The sequence below is a fragment of the Danio aesculapii genome, chromosome 19 (genome assembly GCF_903798145.1).
Source record: "Danio aesculapii chromosome 19, fDanAes4.1, whole genome shotgun sequence".
NCBI classification, from domain to species: domain Eukaryota; kingdom Metazoa; phylum Chordata; class Actinopteri; order Cypriniformes; family Danionidae; genus Danio; species Danio aesculapii.
In genome coordinates, this window is record NC_079453.1 from 6,648,287 (window position 1) to 6,672,466 (window position 24,180).

The following is a 24,180-nucleotide window of genomic DNA, read 5'->3' on the forward strand; positions in this document are numbered from 1 at the left end:
GTCTTCTTTACATAATCATATCATTTATTTATTAGATTTTGTTTACATTATTGTTTAATATAATTGCTATATTTACACATTGGCTATCGTTTCACAGCCCTATTGTCCTTCGCAAAGGAATGCAGGTCTCCTCATTTACATAATCATCGTTTAATGCTAATCACGCGATATTTATTAATCCACTTCACTGTAAAGTGCCCGAGCATTTGATGTTTAGCTTTTGTCACGAAGCTTATCCTTCGGGTGATGTATGAAGATAACATTTAAACGAGTCGGAGAACATCTGGCAGCGCAGAAACCCTGTTATCTTAGTCCGTGCAGATGTTTATTTCATTTCCCCTCGGAGTCCTCCGGTTTAAAAAAACGCGCATTTGTCGGAAGTAAACAAGTAGCAGCTTAGTAAACGGCGAAGCTGCGCGCGCATTTACATTTTACGACGGAAGTGGAACGGCTGAAACCCGGAGGAAAGCGACAACGGGAGTGAAAACGAAGCGGAATTAGTCAATGAGAGGGAGGAGAGAGAGAAAGAGAAGGAGTGTGTGCGACAGGGAGGCTGCTGGACGCTGGGGCCGAGGTGGACGTGGCGGGTCCGGTAGGGGTTTGATGTGGGTTCCGCTAACGTCGTGTTGACGGCCGAAAAAAAGCAATGAACAGGTAAAAAGAAAGAGAGAAAGTCGCCGATGCGTCCTTTCAAGCTGTTTTCATCTATTTTATCTCCTCCTGATAGGTGGTGATGAGAGTGTGCACGAACAGTCGTGCAACTCAACAACACATACGCGCTTCGGTCGCGTTTTTGCATTGTTACGCAAAGGTGAGCGAGTCGACGTTTGCGTTAAAAGTTGCAGCTGGCCCAACTTTCCCACAGCGGATCGCTCAGTTGGCTGATGCAGCTCCGTTCAGCTACAAACAAGATGGCCACTGGCTCGCGCACGCTGAAGCTGTGGCATTTTCACCCTCCTGCCTTTGTATGTTCTTCATCACCACCGCTGGAAGCACCGAAACGCGCCCTGCGTGCCGATGTACCCGCTATTCGACACACGCTCCGTGCTCGTATCGCGCGTTCACCGTCCCCGGTCGTCATGAATTAAACTGTTACGTTGTAGGAAAAAAAATGCTAAGATTTATTATGTGCAAAACGCCGCCAGATTCAAGAAAGGCAGCAGAAAAGTGCATGATGCGTGGCGAACTAGCGAAGCTGCCTTTGACTAGTTGCTTGATTGTTTTTTTTTTACCTTAAGTGAGCTTCGACTAGATTTTTTCAATCCACATCTATGTTAGCTTTTGTGTATGTTTTTTATTCAGTATTTCGATTTTCGCCGGCCTAAAATGTGCACTTTCAGACACACATTTACTCGGATGACACGACGCTGTAATTACACCAGCGCGAATCCAGCTCTTTTGTTTTGTTGCTTCATGCATTTACTTGCTTTTCATATCATTTGTGATTATCTTTCGTTATAAAACCTGACGTGAACATCTGGTTGTAATGCTTATCTAATGTGTCAGGCCGACTTTGACATCCTGAGGTGTAGATGCTCATGTCAGATTGAAGGTTTTCATGCATGTTTGCTATAAGCATTGATTAGTGTGCTGCATAGCAAATACGCACCATGTGTGTCAATATGTTGTTATGCACGAATACATTTGTCACATGCATTCAAGACACAGCCATTTTGAAATGACGTTTGAAGTGCATGCAAAATATATCAAATGGTGTGAATGTTTAATTGATGCCTTGACTTGTGTAGATTGACATTAACACAATATCCTGCACATGGATCATTCAAATCATATTGGAATAATTGGATTTGAGTTCAGTACACACTGATGTTTGTGACCAAAATAATTACACGAGAGAATAAGTTGTGATTAGTAATGGACGTAAAGCAATATAAGTTTGCATGAATTTAGTTTATTTTGGAAAAATGCATTTAAAGCTAGCCTAAACATGACATACTGGTTTATAATATGACAGACTTGAAAACTACTTTCCCATTCATGCTCTGTTGTATATGATAAAATGCATCAGTTGTGCACTCACTTTGTTTGTTTTGTCATGATTATTGTGCAAAAAACCAACCTTCCCGTTTGTTTGGAAAAGATAAATCTCCACTCATCTTAAATCTTTATAATCAAGTACTTTCAGAACAATTTTCCTAAATCACAATTCCCCAAATCCACAGATAAAGCACAATCACTGTTTTCTGTATCAGGGAGTCATTTTTTTTTACTACAGGACTATGAGTAATTAGAGTATAATGGAACTCTTGCTGGAGGTGTTGTTTTACCTAAATCCATGTGCCCCTGTGCATTTTATTAGCATTAATAATAATTAATATGTTAGTACATGCCTATTTCTACTTCATGGGGATATCAAACTTGGGTTCCTTAGCAAATTACTGGCAAAGTTATTAATTTTAAATCATTAAAAGAAGTCTTTAATCTTGTTCATTAAATTTTGTTTCGTGGTCCCCCTCATCCAGGAGCCAGGGGACTCACGGTTGTTCCTAACCCAGGACAGAGGTTGCCGTGGGCAGCAGTGACAATCCCCACTCAGGAACCCCACTTTTATCTCTGAAGTAAGGGTATCGTCCTCATAACGGAAGCTTCGGTCAGACGGTGGACTCGCTTCCACCAGGATGGCGGAGTTGGAGACAGAATGCATCACTTTAGGACTAAATAATTTAGTGTCTGAATGCGGCACTCCTCCGCATGACCCTTTACACTCGGATTGTGCCACGCCGACCCTGACCATGCTGTCGTCAGAATGTAAGCACCCCAACGCTCAGCTCGCTGGCCTCGGAGATCGTGGAGCCCATGGCCATGCTGCCGTGCATCAAAAGCGAGCCGGACCTGGACCCCATACGCACCGTGGATCTGTCAGTGATCCAGCCCCTGAGCCACGGCCGAGCTGGGCTCCGACCAGATCAAAATGGAAATCAGCGGCCTCGACTACATTAAATCCGAGCCCACAGTGACCTCCATTCCTTTCACAGCACGGAGCTGGACTCCTACAAGTCACACTATGAACCCAGCCTGGTGGTTCGATTACATTAGCCACGTCTCGGACAGCCTGGAGTACATCAAGTCGGAAGCATCACTCGGATCTGCACAGCTACTACGCCAGCGAGCTGGGCACTATCAAGACCGAGTACGAACCCATCTTCATGACCAGCCACATCAAGACTGAAATGAATGGCTTGGAGTCCATCCACATGGCGGAAGCTGCGCACGGAGCTCAACAAACTCCGGCCGGAAACCCTCATCGACGGCATGGGGAAGCTAGACTCTGATTTCTCCTCCAACACTCTTTACGAACTCACATCAGTCCATGCGAACAAAGCGCAGACAGCGCACCACCCAACCAGCACAAAAGGCCACGGGCCGACGCCACGCAAACCTCGTAACCCCACAGGGGAGAAACCGTTCTCTTGCACTCAATGTGGGAAGAACTTCAGCACCCTGGGGAACCTGAAAACTCACAAGCGCATCCACACCGGCGAGAGGCCTTACACTTGCTCCCAGTGCGGGAAGAGCTTCGGTCAGGCCGGCAACTTAAAAAGGCACCAGCTCATCCACACGGGGCAAAAACCTTACACCTGCGCGCACTGCCCGAAGGGTTTCACCAAAGCGGACGGACCTCCGCTCGCACCAGCGGCTGCACACAGGCGAAAAGCCTTTCAGCTGCGCTGAGTGCGGCAAGAGCTTCAGTCAAACCAAGGAACTCAAAGCCCACCAGTTGAGCCACACGGGAGAGCGGCCCTTCTGCTGTTCGCTCTGCGGCAAGAGCTTCAGCAAGAGACGAGTTACCGCAATCACCAGCAATCCACATGGGCGAGAAGCCGTACAGCTGCTCCCAGTGTGGCAAATCTTTCAGCAATTCAGGGGTCCTCAAAACGCACGAGAAGATTCACTCCGGGGAGCGACCATTCGGCTGCACCCAGTGCGGCAAGCATTTCGGTCGCTTGGGACATCTAAAAGCACACCAGCAGATCCACACGGGCGAGCGGCCGTACACCTGCCAGCAGTGTGGCAAGAATTTCAGCCAATCAGGTCATCTCAAAGCACACGAGCAGATCCACAAACGAGAACGGCCCGATCTTAGCAGTGGCAGCAGTCTCAGTAATGATAGTAGCTAAAAGAAACCTCATTACGTCTCAAAAGTATTACTCCTTTGTTTGTTTTTTTTTTTTGTTTTTTTATAAAAGGCTACAATATATATAAATATATTATAAAATATATATGTTTCATACTTTACGTCTCCTCTTCTTTTTCTTACTCTTCTTTTGGGTACAGTCGTGACTGATTTCTGATCTGAAAGTGTCTATGTTTGGGATCGGTCAGCTTACAGGAGTCTTTGTATCTTGTCTGATCTGTGTTGTAGTGAGTGCCATTCTCTAGTTTTCTTTCCTCCAGTAAAATACTCAGTGTACACGTTTATTGATAATATGTAATTCTTCAACCATGTACTGGAATGAATTATTAAAGAAACTAATGTTTAAAAAACTGATCATCTGCTGCCATTTTTTATTTATAAACATCTGAATGTGTTTGCTGAGCATTTGAAGAGGTTTCTTGTCAATAGTGACTCATAAATTTGAATGCAAAATGGTTGATTCAACTGTTGAAGGGATAGTTCACCTAAAAATGAAACGCAAAAGTTGAACAAAAAGGAAGATCTAATGAGAGCCGCTGACTTGCGTAGTATTTTCAGTTTCTATGACTTTTTTCCTTCACATTCTTCAGAATATCTTGTTTAGTCTTCAACAGAGTAAAGAAATTCATAAATGTTTGGTACCACCTGAGTAAATGTTCATTTTTTGATGAACTACCCCCTTTAACAATTTAATAACTACATTAAAAAAAACTCTGTTACAGCTGATGTGTGTGGTGCAGATTCAAGTGTGACTATTTTAATATTGAGGTATTTCAATAGTTAAAATGCCATCAGTGAAATAAAGTTTAACAGCACCTGTAGGTTTGTTTACTTCTCTTCCAATAAACGCTGGATTTACTGCTAAAGCACAAAAAACAATGTGAAAATGTCATAAGAACATATTTTTACAAGTAACTAGCCAAGCTTTATTTAAAATTTTTAAAACTGGTATCAGTCGTTCAAATGTTTTCTGATTTTATATTACATGTCATTCTTATGAGTCATAAAGTGTTCAGCACAATTTGTTGACTGTAGCCTTAATCATCTGTGTGGAATTTCTTACACAGAGGTGTTTGTTGGAGAAACACAGTGCACATATGCTTTCAATCAGATTTGTTTTTTTTTTTAAATACTTAATCCACAACAAAAATAGTTTAGCAGCCATAAAGTCTTTATCAGATATGATAGACCAAGAAATAGTTGTTTTTTTTAATGTTTAAAGTCAAGTGCAATTGCGTTCATTCCAATAGTTCAAGGGATAGTTCACCCAAAATGAGAATTCTGTCATTTACTCAACCACTATTTTTCAAACCTATTTGGCTTTTTTGTTCTTCTGTTAAATCTAAAAGAAGATATTTGAAGAAAGCTCCAAAACGGTACCCATTGACTTCTACACTACCAGACAAAAGACTTGTCGTCAATCCCAGTTGTAAGAGCAACAATAATAACTTGATTTCTAGATTTTTCAGATGAATCATCTGTTGAACTGCATCCCAATCATCACCAATACTGCAGAAGACCTGTTGGAGCCTGCTTGGATACAAGATTCTAGCAATATCTGTCAAGTTTGGTAAGGAACAATCATGGTTTGGAGTTACATTCAGTATGGGGGCGTACGAGAGATCTGCAGAGTGGATGGCAACATCAACAGCTTGAGGTATCAAGACACTTGTGCTGCCCATTACATTACAAACCACAGGAGAGGCAAACTCTTCAGCAGAATAGCTCTCCTCATACTTCAGCCTCCACATCAAAGTTTCTGAAAGCAAAGAAGGTCAAGGTGCTCCAGGATTGGCCAGCCAGTCATCAGATATGAACATTATTGAGCATGTCTGGGGTAAGATGGTGGAGGCATTGAAGATGAATTCAAAGAATCTTGATGAACTCTGGAGTCCTGCAAGAACGCTTTCTTTGCCATTCCAGATGCAGAGTCATTGCAGAGATGTATGGATGCAGTCCTCCAAGCTCATAGGGGTCTTTTTCCACTGCACCATGACTTTATATTCTGTACTGTACATTATTTCTGTTAAGTGACAGGACTTTTGTCTAAGCAAAGTCAGACCATACTATCCTAATTAAATCATTCAAAACCAAGGCATGATCTTATTTTATTTTGGTAAAATAAGCGTAATCTAGAGGCCTTTGCCTTTCATATAAGCCATTTCTGATACCAAATGATAGAAGTCAAGTTATTTTTGTTCCTAAACTTGGACAGGCGACAAGACTTTTAGTCAGGTAAAGTATTTGTTTTTCCCATTATGGAAGTCATTGGTTACAGTTTTCCAACATTTTTCAAAATAACTTCTTTTGTGTTCAACAGGAGTAGGGACAGTCATAAAGGTTTGGAAACAATTGAGGGTAAACAGTGAGTAGAGTTTCATTTTTAGGGCAAACCACCCCATTAACAGTTTAAAATTCAGTCTCCACCATACATATTAATTAGCAGTTTTGATGGGCCAGTCTGTGCATGTTTTTTTTTTCTTTCTTTCTCCAGCACTGATTATATTTCAAGTCCTCCGAGAATCGTTGAACTTGTTTTGTTAGACTCCAAATAGTTATTATGGATGTTTATCACTTAATTGGGTCCCAGTTGTCTCCTCTTTCACAAGGGAGCCAGTCTAAAGTAGGTTAAAGTAAACTTAGCATAAACCAAAGACATTTGGATGTTTTGTTTTGCTGTGCGTGTCTTAAAATTTGCAGATGTTAAAATATGAATGTTATTGTTCTTTACAGCAGTTGTTATTGTCTGTCCATGCTTTATAATTATTTAAACTGCATTAAGCAATGTTAAATGGTTTCAAAGTGTAGTTAACTTAAGAGTGTAATGCGTTGCCAGCAGCTTCATGTTTTTTTAAGCATGTGGACTGATAATAGAAAAGCATAAAGGCTTGATTCCCACTGAACTCCCAGCTGTTCCAGGGTAATTAGAGAACTAAATGCATCTGTTGTGTACCAACCTGAATAACTTCAAGCTGTGTTTTGCCTAGCAGGATCTTCTGAGTCAGATCTGTGTTCATGCTTCTGGCTGATATTTTCTTTTGACACATTGGACGCCAAAAAGAATTTGAAGATTGCTTTCTGTGATGTGAGTGATTTTAATATATAAAGTAGTTATTAACATGGCTTTAATTTTAAAGGGACGTTTTTAGAAAGGTGAAAGAGTTCTTGATGTTTTTTGTATGATGCTTAATTTCAGGCACATGGTTTTTAGATCTGGTGGTCAGCAGAGGTCGCTGTCTTCTCGTCGTTTTGTCTGCTGGCGTCAACATATCTGCTCATATTTCGAGATGATAACGCAAGTAATCAACACAACTTTTTGTACTTGTTTGTAAAAAAATTTGATCATAATTTCTTATACGCACATTTAAAGGCATAGTTCACCCAGAAATGAGAATTTCTTCACCATTTCTTTACATTCAAGTGGTTGCAAATCAGTTTGAAAAACAAAAGAAGATATTTTGAAGAATGTTGGAAACCGGTAACCATTGACATTTTAAGAAAACTAAATTACTATTGAAGTCAATGGCTACTGGTTTCCACCATGCTTCTGTATAGCCTATATTCTTTTGTATTTAACAGAAGTAAGAAATTCAAACAGGAGCGCTGTCGCCTCACAGCAAGGTCGGTGGATTGAGCCTCGGATAAGTTGGCAACCCCTGATTAATAAACGGACTAAGCCGAAAATTAAATTAATAAATGAAGAAATTCATGTTTTAAAGCAGTAAAGGAAGAGGAAATAGTAGCAGTTTTTAAATTTTGGGGTGAACTATGCCTATAAACCTATCCAACTGCATTTTTTGTGACCCAAAAATGGGTTACCCAGCAAATGTTCTCCTGAAGTTTGTTTTACTTTTCCCTTTGGTTGAAGAAATAAAATATAGAATGTTCTTTTGGGGTTTTCCTTTTTGCAAACATGAAATTCCCAGAAAACATTCCCAGAATGTTGCAAGGTGTTTTTTGATAACTTATACAGGACATTCCATTGTGTGTATTTTATGGCTTTTGCAACCATAAAAAACATCCAGAAAGTTGCAGGGTGATTATTACTAAAAACCTAAAAATAACTTGGAAAATAACTTGTCCATGGTTGTGTTTAGGTTATTTTTACAACCTAAAATTGATGTTTGCTACAGATGTAATTCATATGCTTTTTACAGCATGTAAGCTAACAATTCATAATTATAAAATATATTTTGCAGAATTACATGACTGAAATTTGTGAAATTAGCCAAAACAAGTAATAATGATGGGTGATGCGGTGGCGCAGAAGGTAGTGCTGTCGCCTCACAGCAAGAAGGTCGCTGGTTCCAGGTGCTCCGGTTTTCTCCCACAAGTCAAAAGACATGCAGTACAGGTGAATTGGGTAAGCTAAAATTGTCCGTAGTGTATGTGTGTGAATGAGACTGTATGGGTGTTTCCCAGAGATGGGTTGCAGGCATCCGCTGTGTAAAACATATGCTGAATAAGTTGGGGGTTCATTCCGCTGTGGCAACCCCTGATTAATAAAGGCACTAAGCCGAAAAGAAATGAATGAATGAATGAAAGTAATAATGATGAATTTAAATTAATAGTAGCAATTCCTTCTGCTGTGGCGACCCCTGATAAATAAAGGGACTAAGCCGAAAAGAAATTAATCAATGAGTTAATATAATGAGTTAATAATAATGAGTTAATATAATGAGTTAATAATAATGAGTTAATTACTGTTGTTAAGTATAGCCTATGCAGGTCCATAGCCGCCTGGTGAATGGGGTGGTTTTTTTTTAAAAAGTGGTCTTTTTTGCAGTTATTCTCCTCATTTTCTTTTCATTTGGGGGTTAAATCCTGCATTTAGAGACATTTTAAGCACAATTTTTTTGGATTAGCTTGTCAGGTGGTCATCATAACCACAATTTTTAATGTATTAAACCCATTTGCTAATTATTTAGAATAAAGAAATATATAAAATTTTATAATTTTATATAATTAATAATTATATAATAATTATATATAATTATTATAGCACACATATTATTAGAAAAAAAGTAATATGTTAAAGTTTTAAATTAAAATCTGTAGTGTATTGGTATTTGCTAGACAAATAACAAACTGGCTAGCAGGTTCAACTTGTGTGAATTTGGCCTTTTTAATAATCATAAATTAAAACATAATAACGTAGATATTTTTATGGGTCATTTTTTCATTCAAGAATAAGGTAAACGATTTAGAATAAAAGTTACTTGTAAACTGTATTCTTTATTTAACAACAATACAGTAGATCGGTAGTGAAAGATGACTTCATTTCAGATTCTGCTTGCGGTCTTTAAGTCTTTTTCGATTAGTTATTTTCACAATTTATGATGGCATAGGAGTCAAAATAAGACAAATGAGATCATGTATGGGACAAATTATAGACCTTAGTGGACCCCCTTCCTTAAGCTCTCTTTCAGGGTGCTGATTTGTGTCGAATGTAAACCAGTAAATTGGCATTTTGCCTTTGCAGATATTGATAACAATAACTATAAAGTATTAATATTGTTTCAATTCACATTTTAATGAAGCAAATAAAGGACTGTTTGGAGCATTTTTTGTCGCAAAATGGCGTAGTCATCTACCTTGGATGAAGTGAAGGTGAGTAATCTAGAATTCACCGTAAATTAACAGCAAAATAATGTTTGAGGTGTGAACGATTACACGAAGAGCTCAACGATTAAACGTTAAATCGACGAGTGACAAAACTGAAGCGCGTGCTTCTGATAATTTGTTGTGCTCAGTTGTGGATGCTAGTGCTAGCTATCGTTCTTGATGTAAACAAGACTAATTCACCTAGTATTATTACAAATATTATTTTCTCTAATTAGCCAGAGTAACAAAAGGCCTACTAGACAAGTTTGGTGAAAATGAAAGATAAAACCCATGTCGAACTGAAAGAGCCTAAACAAACTTCGAGGGGCGCCACCTGCTGTTTTAACACTGTTTGTATTTTCTTGAATGACAAGTGAGATTACATCAAACACTTCAGTCAGAATACACTGTAAAATGCTGTTTTATTTGGTTTCCAGTTCTGTGCATATACTGCAAACTCAAACAGGCATTATTATGTCAGATCAATCTGCGACTGCCAGACATGGTTGAAGAGCTGGAGGTGGAAACCACTTTTCCATCTACAACCTCTTCCACGACTGTGATGACTTTTGTTCTCGAGCTGGAAGGGGTTGTTTTGACACTGTAGAGAAAGATAGTAGTTTTTTAAGTATCATATTTTCTTTTAATTGAAGGATTTGGATTTGAATGACAGGGCTAAAGGTACAGAAATCAACAGCTGTACTCACGTGGCTTCTCCATCCAGCAGTCTCCTGTACTCAGCGATCTCCATCTCCAGTCTGGTCTTGATGTCCAGAAGCATCTGATAATCATGACGTTGGCGCTCCAGATCAGCTCTGAGCTGCACTAACTGCTCCTCCAGGACAGTGACCTAAAATACAGAGGATTTCATCAGGTATGAGTAATTTGGTCCTGTTCTTCAGCTCTTATGTGATATGAGGATACAGAAGGTGTACAAACCAAGGTTATTTTAGTAAACAAAAACTACGACTAAAACTATTGGTTGAAAAACATTTTTGTTAATTGAAATAAAATTCAAAACTGAATTAAAATGGTAATTAGTGAAAATTATTATTTATTTATTCTGAATTAATAAGCTTTCATTCTGTGGTGGAAAATCGGACCTGCAGCTATTTGGAAAATACGTGTAGATGCAGATTTACAGACAAACTCATCAGTCACGCTCATAATTATATACACTAAATAGGTGTTCTATCTTTTCATAATTTACTAAAACATGCAAACCATGCGTTCTTTCTTTCATTCATTCATTTCTTTTTAGCTTAGTCCCTTTGTCAATCAGGGGTCACCACAGCGTAATGTGGCCTGGGTATCCCCAGGGCTTAATTTGTGCTGGAACACGCTGGATCCGGAACCGGCACCTCTGAAATCTGATCCGGCACCTCATTTTACCAATCCCCCTCCTCAACCGCCCTCCTCCCTCGTCCGCTGTTCACTTTCACTTTCTTCCGCGACTCCCCAACCTTCTTCACTTTCGTCCACGACAACCCAACACCCCCACCCCGCTGTTCACTTTCATCCGCAACACCTCATCCTCTGGTAACATGCCGGATCCGTTACACCGATCTGTTCCGGGACCTCGCAATTCACAAATTAAGCACTGGGTGTTCCCTTCACTATACAGGGTCATTAGGACTCACACAGAACGCAGGTTGAGCACCCCCTGCTGGCCTCACTAACACCACTTCCAACAGCAACCTAGTTTTTTTTAACGAAGGCAGGATTTTAATGTTTGTGTGAACTTTTGCTTCACACTCTTCAAAATAATAAAACTAAGAAGATTTTTTCACAATGATGCTATTGAAAAAAAGTTTTCCCAAAGAATCTTTTGAATAAGAATCTATAAAGAGCCATTTACCACAATAAAAAACCTTTAGTGGAATGAAAAGCTTTCATGGCTGTTAAAGGTTCTTCATGGAACCATTTATACCAATAAAGAACCATTATTTGAGTGTGTAATAGGGTATGTGCAGAAGTATGCAGAAGGACTTTGAATTTTTCAGTAACCTGGGTCAAACGCTTCCGGTAAACTGTATGACGTTACAAAACAATGCATTAAAGTGTGTTTTCTTTAAAAAATCAACGATCTTCGTGATGTACGATATAAAGTGGGTCTCAGATTGTACAAGAAGCACTTACATTTTTCTGCGCCATGTCTTTAAAATATGAACATTTATTTTACCACGGTATATTCACTGGAGTTTCTGCAGTAGCCTGCTGAACCTGATGGTGTGCGCGTAAACGGCTTTTCATCTCGTTTTACACCTGAACAACTAAATGAACGCTGAAGTCTATTTAACTGATTGTGTTTTAATTGCATTACAACATCGATGCTGTAAAAGGAACCGTATAAAATTGATACAAGTCACATTAACCGTTTCACCGGCCGTTTATTGCTATTAGAAGAAACACTAGCTGTGCATATACCCTATTTCACTTTAACTTGAATTACAAGGCTTTATTCTCCTAACCTGATGCTGGTAGCCAGAGAGCTTCACAGAGTAACGATTCTTTGTGTCGGACAGCGTGGTCTCCAACGATGCTTTCTAGAAGGCAAAGAACACACAAATTCACAAATCTATTATAAAATACGAACATAACCAGTGAAGAGCTGCAAATGACTCATCTCTGACCAAGGCTAGGAGGGACTGGAGTTCGATTTCCAATGCCTGCAGTCTGGATTTTACCGCGTTGATTTCAGAGCGAGATGTTTTCAGGTCTGTGGAGCTGGTGACGACTTCTTGTTTCAGAGTTTCTGTCTGAAATAGGACATTGAGAGACGTTATGAGTCATTTCCACATCATTTGGACAGTATTATTAGGACTCGTGTGAATCTCACCTTTGTCTTGAACCACTGCTCCAGATCTCTTTGGTTCTTCGCTGTGACCGATTCATAATGCTCACGGATTTCTGCCAGGATTTTGGTGAGATCTTGCTGTGGAGCGGTCTACCTCGACGTGGACCTGTCCGCTCATTTGTGCGCGTGCAGCCAAGAGATCCTAAGATAGTGTGAGAGTTCATACATGTCATATGTCAAGTATAAGACACGTTTGTAAAGAACATCACTTAAAAAAAATCACAAGTCAGAATTATTAATTTATTTCTTTTTTTTTTTCTTTTATAAATATTTCCCAAATGATGTTTAACAGATCAAGGAAATTTTCCCAGTATGTCTGATAATATTTTTCTTCTGCAGAAAGTCTTATTTGTTTCATTCTGGCTAGAATAAAAGCAGTTTTTAATTTTTTAAAACCCATTTTAAGTTCAAAATTATTAGCCCCCTTTAAACTTTTTTTTCGATAGTCTACAGAACAAACCATCATTATACAATAACTTGCCTAATTACCCTAACCTGCCTAATTAATATATATATATATATATCTTTTGTTATTAAAATATGTAATTACATTTTTTTGTTTAAAAATAGAAATGGAAATATACACACTAATTCTGGGTTAACTAACCCAACATTGGGTCAAACATGGGCAAATTGTTTTGTTTTTTTACAGCATTTGTTTTGAGTGTATAAAACCTCTTTTTTTTAGATTAATATTGCCTTTAACCGAATTGTTAATTTTTATTTCTCATTTTTAATTCAAAATATTTTTGAAGTTTAACACAATCTGCATTATACATTTTTATTTTTTAAATGAAGATTTTGGTTTATTTTCAGAATAATTCAAATAGAAACAAATGAAATTTCACAACATATTTATGCATCTTTACTTCTCATACCAAGTTTGCCTTATTAACATTATTTATGGAAACTCGCTGTACAAAAATGATTGCTGCCTTAAATCTTTTAGTTGAATCAAATAAACTTGTCTCGTTGTCTGTCTCAACTTACATCATCTAAACTGACTAAAATATTATGCTAAACTTTGTATAACTTAAAATTATTTTTATTTGAAACCTGATTGTCTTATTAAAATAAGTTAAAGCAACATAAAATTTTTTGTCTGGATTTTTTTGACATTACATTGTGTACAGTGCTGTTATAATTTCCATTTTCAGGCTAATTTGATAATTATAAAATAAAAAATGTCAGCATTAATTTGAAACAATCTTTTTATCTTTTGTACCTTAACATGTATTTTCTGTCATTTTTGATATGATCTAATTTATCCTTGATTATTAAAAGTATTTAATAAGAAAACAATATGATTAAATGATTTCTGAAGGATGGCGTGACATTGAAGACTGGAGTTAATAATGTTGAAAATTAAGCTTTTCATAGAAATAATTTATAGCAATAAATTACATTCAAATATATATTCACAAAGAAAGATAAAGATCATTTCAATGTGGTCATGTCATTGGCTCATGAACATTTCCTGCTTGTTATCAAACTGTGTTATAACTCAACAAGAGGCAATTCAATCATAACTGAATGTTTAAACAGCTATCATGACATTATTTATTAATATGTGGCTCTGTTTGGATTCTCAGAAGCTTTAGAAATTAAAAATGTAAAACAGGAAATACATTGGAAACATTGCTTTTGTTTACATCCCTCAAAATGGTTTATAGATTTTGAATTAAGATCAAATTTTAGTAATTGTTCTGCTTTTATTGTATTTCTGATCATTTAAATGCAGCCTTATTAAGTAAAACACAACTACATGTATATGCAATATACTGTATATGCAAACTACAGTTCATCAAGAATTTTCTATTAAAAATCATGTATAACAAGAGAACAAACACTATATTACAGACAATTTTGAGGGGTGTAAACAATTACGGTGGTCCTAATGTATTTCCTGTTTACATTTTTATTTTCCATAGCTTCTAAGAATCCAAAAATGTGTCACATATTGATAAATAATGTTATGATAGCTGTTATAACCTGAAGATAGGATTGAGTTGACTCTTGTTACAGTTATGAAATGGTTTGACAACAAGCCAGAAGTGTCCATTGGCCAATAACATCACCACATTGAAATGGTCTTCAGCATGTTTTAATATTATTAGAGACTGATAACTGTATCTGACAAGTTATTTTCATTCTTCTCATATAACCAGTACTATATTTTGTCCTCCTACAGAGTGGCATTGTATATGCTATACCTCCTCATGATTCTTCTTCAAGAACACCAGCTCCTCCTTCAGGCCTTCGATCTGCATGGTGATGTCCTTTCTGGAGATGTTGAGGTCATCCAGCACCCTCTTCAGGCCCACAATGTCAGCTTCCACAGACTGACGCATGACGTGCTCCATTTCAAATCTGTCAGTCACAATCACCAGACACAAGTTTAATGAATGAGGACCAACCGCAGCCATTGACATACAAGGTTTAGGAACAAAAATACAAGTCAAGGCTGTTTGTTCAACATTCTTCAGTAAGTCTTCCTTTGTGTTCAACAGAAGAAAGAAACTTAAACAGGTTTGGAACAAGAGGAGGATGAGAAAATGTTGACAGAATATTGGGGTGAACTATCCCTTTAAAGCAACCTTTTTATTTTATAAAATGAAATGATGCTGTTTTAACTAGAATCAATGTGATATTATATCATGACTTCTGTTGCATGCATCCGAAATGCATTGAATCTGCTAAAAAAGACTCACTTTGTTTTAAAATCGTTCATTGCCAGACTGGTGTTGTCGATGCTGAGATGGAGTCCACCCTTCAAATGAATGGCTGCCATGATCTAGGGAAAGAAATTAACTAAAATGACTTTTTTTCTCCCCATATTTAAGATATCATAAAATATACACTGCAAAAATGCTGTTCTTACTTAGAGCTTTTGTTTTTTATTCCAAATATCTAAAACTTCTTAAATCAAGAAGCAAAATTATTGTTTAGTTTTCAGAAATATTAAGTTAAAACAAGTGAAATAATCTGCCAATGGGGTACCTCAAACAGGAAAAATCTCCCCCCGTTAGGGTAAAAATCTTATTATTAATCTTGTTTTAAGAAAAAAAACAAACTTAATTTTGATTTATTATTTCTGAAAATGAATAAGTTAAAATAGTTTTATTTCAAACTGGAAACATGACTGCATTCTGTTGTCAGAAACATTTTACTTACACCACTGGCAGATTATTTAGCTTGTGTTAAGGAAATCTCACTTAATTTTAACTTCTGAAAATTAATAAGTAAAAGTAGTTTTATTTCAAACTGAAGTTTTTAATTTATCATTTCTGAAAATGAATAAGTAAACAAATATATATTTTTTTAAAGAGGAAGGATAAATATATTACCCCACTAGCAGATTATTTAGCTTGTTTTAAGGAAAAAACACACTTGATTTTCACATATTATTTCTGAAAATTAATAAATAAAAATAGTTTCATTTCAAACTGGAAACATGACAGTTTTCCTTACCCCACTAGCAGATTATTTAGCTTGTTTTAAGGAAATCTCACTTAATTTTCACATTATTTTAGAAAATTTTTAAGCATTAATAATTTTATTTCAAACTGGAAACATGACTATTTTACTTACCCCACTGGCAGATTATTTAGCTTGTGTTAAGGAAATCTCACTTAATTTTCACATTATTTTTGAATTATTTTAAGTATTAATAGTTTTATTTCAAAGTGGAAACATGATATTTAATTTTGACATTATTTCTGAAAATGATTAAGTAAAAATATTCTCATTTCAAACTGGAAACATGACTATTTTACTTACTCCACTAGAATATTATTAAGCTTGTTTTAAGTAAATACTCACTTAAATTTGGCATATTTTTTCTGAAAATTAATAAGTAAAAATAGTCTAATTTCAAAGTGGAAACAAGACAATTTTACTGACCCAACTAGCAGATTATTAAGGCTGTTTTGAGGAAATACTCACTTAATTTTGACATATTATTTAAGGAAATTAATAAGTAGCCTATAAATAGTTTTATTTCAAACAGGAATTAGCTTATTATTAGCTTGTGTTAAGGAAATCTCTCTTAATTTTGACAAATTATTTCTGAAAAATTCTAAGCAAAATAGTCTCATTTCAAACTGGAAACATGACTATTTTATTTACTCCACTAGCAGATTATTAAGCTTGTTTTAATGAAAAACTCACTAAATTTTGACATTATTCCTGAAAATCTCTAAGTAATAATAGTCTCATTTCAAACTGGAAACATGACTATTTTATTTACTCCACTAGCAGATTATTAAGCTGTTTTAAGGAAAACTCACTAAATTTTGACATTATTCCTGAAAATCTCTAAGTAATAATAGTCTCATTTCAAACTGGAAACATGACAGTTTTCCTTACCCCACTAGCAGATTATTTAGCTTGTTTTAAGGAAAAACTCACTTAATTTTCACATTGTTTTAGAAAATTTTTAAGCATTAATAATTTTATTTCAAACTGGAAACATGACAATTTTACTTACCCCACTGGCAGATTATTAGCTTGTGTTAAGGAAATCTCACTTAATTTTCACATTATTTTTGAAAATTTTTAAGTATTAATAGTTTTTTCAAACTGGAAACATGATATTTAATTTTGACATTATTTCTGAAAATGAATAAGTAAAACAGTCTAATTTCAAAGTGGCAACTTGACTATTTTACTGACCCAACTAGCAGATTATTAAGCCTGCTTTGAGGAAATACTCACTTAATTTTGACATATTATTTAAGGAAATTAATAAGTAGCCTATAAATAGTTTTATTTGAAACAGGAATTAGCTTATTATTAGCTTGTGTTTAGGAAATCTCTCTTAATTTTGACTAATTATTTCTGAAAAATTCTAAGCAAAAATAGTCTCATTTCAAACTGGAACATGACTATTTTACTTACTCCACTAGCAGATTATTAAGCTTGTTTTAAGGAAAACTCACTTAATTTTGACATTATTCCTGAAAATCTCTAAGTAATAATAGTCTTATTTCAAAGTGTAAACATGGCTATTTTACTGACCCCACTAGCAGATTATTAAGGCTGTTTTAAGGATAAAACACGCTTAATTTTGACATATTATTTCAGAAAATCAATAAGTAATAAAAGTCTTAATTTGAACAGGAGAGATGAATATTTACTGAGCCCTCAGGGAGATTATTTGGCTTGTTTTAGGGGAAAAAACACTTAATTTTGACACATTTCTTTAATTGAAAAGTAAAATAGTCTCATTTCAAACTGGAAACATCACTATTTTCATGAAAATCTCACTTCATTGACTCATTATTTCTAAAAACAAATCCTCAGTTTTTACTTGTCCAGAAAATGCTTCTTGATTTAATAATTTTACAATATTTAGACTAGAAACCAGACAAAAACTCTAACTAAGAAATGTATAATTATTAAAAAAAGAATAAAACTGGCACACCTTGGTCTGCAGATCCTGAATGGTGACATAGTACGCGCTGTAGTCGCGAGTCTTCGGGGAGGCTTTGCCATCCAGGAACTGTCGGATCTTCAGCTCCAGCTCGGCGTTTGCCTTCTCCAGTGCACGCACCTTGGCTAGGTAAGTGGCCAGACGGTCATTGAGGCTCTGCATGGTGATCTTCTCATTGCCGATGATGCTGCTGTTGTCTGCAGATGCAGACAGACTGAAGCCTCCAGCAGAATGAGTGGCTCTGGAGATGCGGACGTCTGATCCTCCAGCACCGCCATAAACACTGCCACCCCGCATGCTGCTGACCCGCTGACTGCTACTGCTGCTCGACATGCGGATGGAGCTGCCGGAGGACATGTAGCTTCGGGTGGAATAGCTGGAGGCCATGCTGATGGAGATGATGCTGCGTGTGCTCTGACAGGTCAGTGAATGAGGGACGGAGAACAGCCGGGTGCTTTTATAATGGCAATCTGAATGCTAAGCCAACAATATTTGGAATTCCAGGCAAGTCAAGCAATTACTTTTGTTCTGGAACATCTCCAGAAACGATAAAGGTCACACCTTAGGTGAGTGGTAGGATTAAAGAAGCTGCTAAACAAATCCGTCTCCTGCTGCTGATTGTGGAGGACGTTGTGCACATTGGTGGCCATGCAAACACTGTTTCTCACAAAAATATATATTGTCAAATTTGGGTATTTGTATTCTTTTAGTTAAGTTTTTAAATGAATATAAATGCTGTAGTCAACATTTGAAGTGTATCAAAAAGTTCTTAAAGGTTGACTTAAAACTATTAAACAACAACCATTCTTGTCTTGGGACAATTTGGATCATAAAATGAGAGAAATATTTTTGATATGGAGAAATTATGAAACTGCAGATGTATCCAACAGTTATATAGGCAAATTCTTATACCTCATATATTTTATACCTATATATTCTTATATTCTATATACAAAGTTGTTTTGGTGGTTTTTTAAATCTTTGGGATCTGTCTATAACATGTCTGCAATGAATGTAATTGAGTTACCATTATATAACAGGGGCAGATTTAACCAATAAGCAAGGTAAGCGGCCGCTTAGGGCCCCAGCAAATCTGAGGGTCTCCAAATAAATACCTAGACATATAAATGATACATAAATTATATATAATGTTGTTTTCTATCAAATTTTGTACTGTGAGGGTCTTTTCATTTTTACTCTGCCCAAATTTGTCCCCCATCTTCAATCATGGACCAGTCCAGCAGTCAAATCAATAAGGATTTAGTTTTAAGAACGAAATAGTTCATATATTATTATTAGTTGTGAATTCATCTTAGGAAAACAAATCATTTCAAATGTTTTAAAGATGCTTTACATGTTATTATTATTTTGCATTAATATAAAAAATAGAAAAGAAGATATAAGAAAAACCAGCAAAATAATAATAAAACAAATCACCAAAATTAATCATTTATTTTCTTTTCGGCTTAGTCCCTTTATTAATCCGCGGTCGCCACAGCAGAATGAACCGCCAACTTATCCAGCACATGTTTTACGCAGCAGATGCCCTTCCATCCACAACCCACTCACATTCATACACAACGGACAATTTAGCCCTCCCAATTCACCTGTACAGCATGTCTTTGGACTGTGGGGGAAACCGGAGCACCCGGAGGAAACCCACGCAAACGCAGGGAGAACATGCAAACTCCACACAGAAACGCCAACTGACCCAGCTGAGGCTCGAACGAGCGACCTTCTTGCTGTGAGGCGACAGTGCTACCAACTGCGCCACTGTGTCGTCTACCCCAAATCACTATTAAATAAAGTTTTAAAACCTGTTTGCAGACTTTAACCTATAATATATTGAATTTTAAGTTTTATTTTCTTGGATAAACCTCCATACATTTTTAAATACACTACCAGTCACCAGTCAAATGTTTGGGGTCAGTTTTTTCTTTAGAGTAAATTATTCTGTTCATCAAGGCGGCATTTATTAAATGTAAAACAATATATAAATATTTTTAAATATTTATTTATTAAATATATATTTATTACATATTGTAGGTAGTTTCAGATGAAATGATTACCCCAGTTATTATTACTTGTATTGCTACTACCATTAATAATAATACTGTCATTAATGATAATAATAATTAATATTAGAGTGATTTCTGAAGGATCATGTGAAGACTGGAGTAATGAAGCTGAAAATGAATCTTTAAAATCACTGGAATAAATGATTAAATTAAATTATAAACTACTTTTGAACAGATATTTTATAGTGCAATAACTTTACAGTGTGTACTGTATTTTGATTAAATAAATGCAGCCTTGGTGAGCAGGAGAAGCTTATTTTAAAACATTTAAAAATCTTACTGACCCTAAACTTCTGACCGCTGCTGTATTTGCCTTTTGTAATCATTATTAATAATAATTATTGAATTTTTTTTAAACACATATTTTTGGGGCATTTTAGCTTTTATTTGACAGGACAGTTGGATGAGAGAGGGGGGTAGTATTGGGAAAGGTCCACGCGGCGGAATTCGAACTCTGGACGCCCGAAGCGCTGCCGCTCTAAATGTCAGTGCACTAACCACTGATATAGCAGAAAATAAGCTGGAAGGAAAGTGAGTGAGTGAATATTATGGACTCTGTATTGTTTATAATAATATGACATTAAAGTTTGGGTTTGAATTCCATTTCAGTGTTATATGAAATGTATATACAGTTGAAGTCAGAATTAATAGCCCCCTTTGAATTTTTTTCTCTTTTTTAAATATTTCCCGAATTATGTTTAACAGAGCAAGGAAATTATTATTATTATTATTATTATTGTTATTATTATTATTATTATTATTATTATTATTATTATTATTATTATTATTATTATTATTGTTATTATTAATATGTTTTAATTATTATTTTTTTATTGAAATGGCCAAATTGTGACTGAGGACAGTTGAATGTGCTGGCCACTTTGTTTTTGTCTAACAAATGATAGTAAGCTACAGTTTTTTTACTATAAAACTTTAACAGATTGCTATTTTTTCCTAATGATATATGATGTAATAAATTTGTGTTTTAAAATTAGTCTTGTTTAAAAAAATTTTTATTGCAATTTCTTAGGAAATATTTTTAGTACATCATTAAAGTGTGGTTATGATGACATCTGACTAGTTAATCTAGCAAAAAATTCACTAAAATGCAGTATTTAAATCTTATAGTAATTATTATTTATCCATAACCCATAGTAAATAAAAATAGTAGTTAGTAGTTACATAAAAAGCAACAACATGCAAATAAAAAGACCTCAGCCTTTAATTTTTTTCATAGGATCGCGTATTAGATTAGTACGTTAGATTAACAACACAGACTGATTTTATAGCACCAGGTTAAACTTTCTGACTCCTTTATGGTAATCAAATACATCTAAAATAAATGCAGGCCACAACTAAACATTGAGGATGATCTCCAAAATTAAACCGATAGACTTGTGCTGAAAACATGGTGTCCACCAGACTCGTTGAGGTGTGGTTAATATTAAATTGTATGTTATTAAAATTAAATTAAATAAATAAAATTAAAACATCCTTAGCATGGAATCCTGTATAAGACTGAAATTTAATTCACAATGGTTTTAAAAAAAGTACATTTGAAATAGTGACTGACACCTGCAGAAACCATGGTTGTGATGTTCTATTCCACTGTGGATTTTTAGAAATATCTGGTTTACAATACATGACTCTCTTCTTTTTTGTACTATCATGGTTACATCAAAACAAGTAGACTATAAAGTATTAATTATCAAGCCAAAAAATGTCAAATCCAATTATGTACACACTACTATTTTTTATAAAAGAATATGTGCAAATAAAATACACACTTTTGTCTTTGCAGACTTTTCGTCTTTGCATTAACTTGTGTTGTATTCCAGTTTTTCTCAGTCGCTTTGGTACATTTCTCAGATTTAAAATGTACAAAACAGTGAGTGCATTTCTCAAAACAGCACATACAAATAGCAAAACAGCATTGACTACCTGCAAAAGCCAGTCTCTTGTTTAAAATCCTTAGTTTATCTCTCAATGAACATGTCAGTGCGGTCAGAATGACAAGTCCCTGTGTCATTGTGTACGGAGACAGACCGTCATGTTTAGGGCCAGACCGAATCTGTGGACATTTTTTGCTATTTCTGCACAGAATTGTGTTAAAAATCTGCGGATTTATGCTGAATTATTTCGGGAGTATCATAACTAAACCTTATTATATTAAATAAAAAGTAATACCTTTTCCAATATCAAATCCAATTAGATCCTCTTTATTTGGTAAACAAAGCAAGTCTTTCATATATTATATCTACTAAAAGACAGAAAATATTACTGTACAAACTGTATTGTAAATAATTCATATGAATATTTTCATATTAGTCAATAATATTACTGTAATCTAAAATAAACCCAGAAATTGATCCCATTTGTGACAGATGCCAACAAGCTCCAGCTACCCTCTACCATACCTTCTGGCTTTCCGGAGTTAATCTCTTTTTGGACATCAATCTTTAAATCAATATCTGATATTTTTCTTCTAAAAATTGAACCGTGTCCTTTAGTGGCACTGTTTGGACTCAATCCTACAAATGTATCGCTATCATATTTGCAGTCAAATGTATTAGCCTTTTGCTTAATAATTGCTAAAAGAATTATCCTATGGAACAGGAAAAAACATTCTCCTCCAAACTACTTCATTGGATGTATGACCTGTTACAGTTCATTCAAATAGAAAAAAATTGATATACAATCAATGGCAAAACAGAGGATTTCTATACAGCTTGGCAACCTTTTGTTGTATTTTTAAAAATAGCTTTATATTTTATATTTTCTGTTATATTTTAAAAATATCCCGTCTTGCATATTTAACCCTGTCTGTATGTCTTTTTTCTTCTTTTTCCCCTCTTGCTTTTGAATGATACAAACTTATCTAAGAGTGTATTAGGAAAAGAAATTGCGTGATATTTTACATTTAACGGTAATGGCCTACTTGAGTGTCATTTGTTTTATTATTATGTATATGTATGTTTTCCTTTTTTTTTCTTCCTTTTTTATGGTTTGGTTTGTTTGTTCCTTTTTTGTTGTTGTTTTTGTTTACTTTATTTCCATCTCAATATGGTTCAGAGAATAAGGAATGTGTTTCATTACCACTCAGTATTTCTTTCCCCAACATTGTGAAAATAATGTGTTGTGGTTTTTCTTTCTCTCATTTGTAGTACCTATCTGATTAAGAATTGTTAATAAAAAGAGTTGAACTAATAATATTACTGTAAATAATTTAAAAACTGAATAAATATAGATTTACTCAAGTAAATAAACAGAATCAATGATGGGCTAAGAATCTGTGGAATTCTGCACACGTAGATTCTGTGTGGGCCTAGTCATGTTGTCAGTATAACAGTGTACTCTGGAGTGATGTTCAGATGTAAACGGTGAACGGTCTAATTTATTTATTTATTTCTTTGCTGTTTGTACTGTAATTTGTTGCCAGATCATGTCATTGTGATACAGAAAGGAAATAACAGCACTACAAAGGACAAAGACAAACCCAAAACAAAAGTAGAAATGTGAACATAGGACAATCTCCCTTCAGATACACCTCACCTTTATTAGACAAAGTCAAGATTGACCTGGGAGCAATTTACCAATTATAGACTTAGAAAAAAAGTCTAATGGAAATGCATAGAAAAATGCATTATAGCTAAATATTATGACAACTTGTTCAACTTCTTTTATATATATATATATATATATATATATATATATATATATATATTATATATATATATATATATATATATATATATAACTTGACATTAACTTTTTTCCTCACCACCCATGGTCATTTTACAAGATAAAATTGTGTTGTTGGAAAATGTATTTTATATATTAAATTTGACTTTTGCATGCTAAAAGTACTTGAGTAAGAGACATTTTACTTGATTTGGGTCATTGAAATAACTCTGACTACCAATATTATTATATATGATATGTAGTCAACCTAAAACCTACAGTAGTTTGACATAAAACCAAAACAATACCCATTCTTGTCTTAGGACATTTTTATTAAGCAAATGTTTGAATAACAGTAAGTTCATGATGT

The 24,180-nt window shown here is 35.3% G+C and overlaps 2 pseudogenes; one reads left to right on the top strand and one right to left on the bottom strand.

The window, feature by feature from the left end:
* The first annotated feature begins 2,486 nt into the window (after positions 1 to 2,486).
* LOC130246788 (zinc finger protein 583-like) lies at positions 2,487 to 4,193 on the top strand (annotated as a pseudogene).
* A 5,970-nt stretch (positions 4,194 to 10,163) lies between these two features.
* On the bottom strand, positions 10,164 to 18,491 carry LOC130246790 (keratin, type I cytoskeletal 13-like; annotated as a pseudogene).
* Positions 18,492 to 24,180: the final 5,689 nt, after the last annotated feature.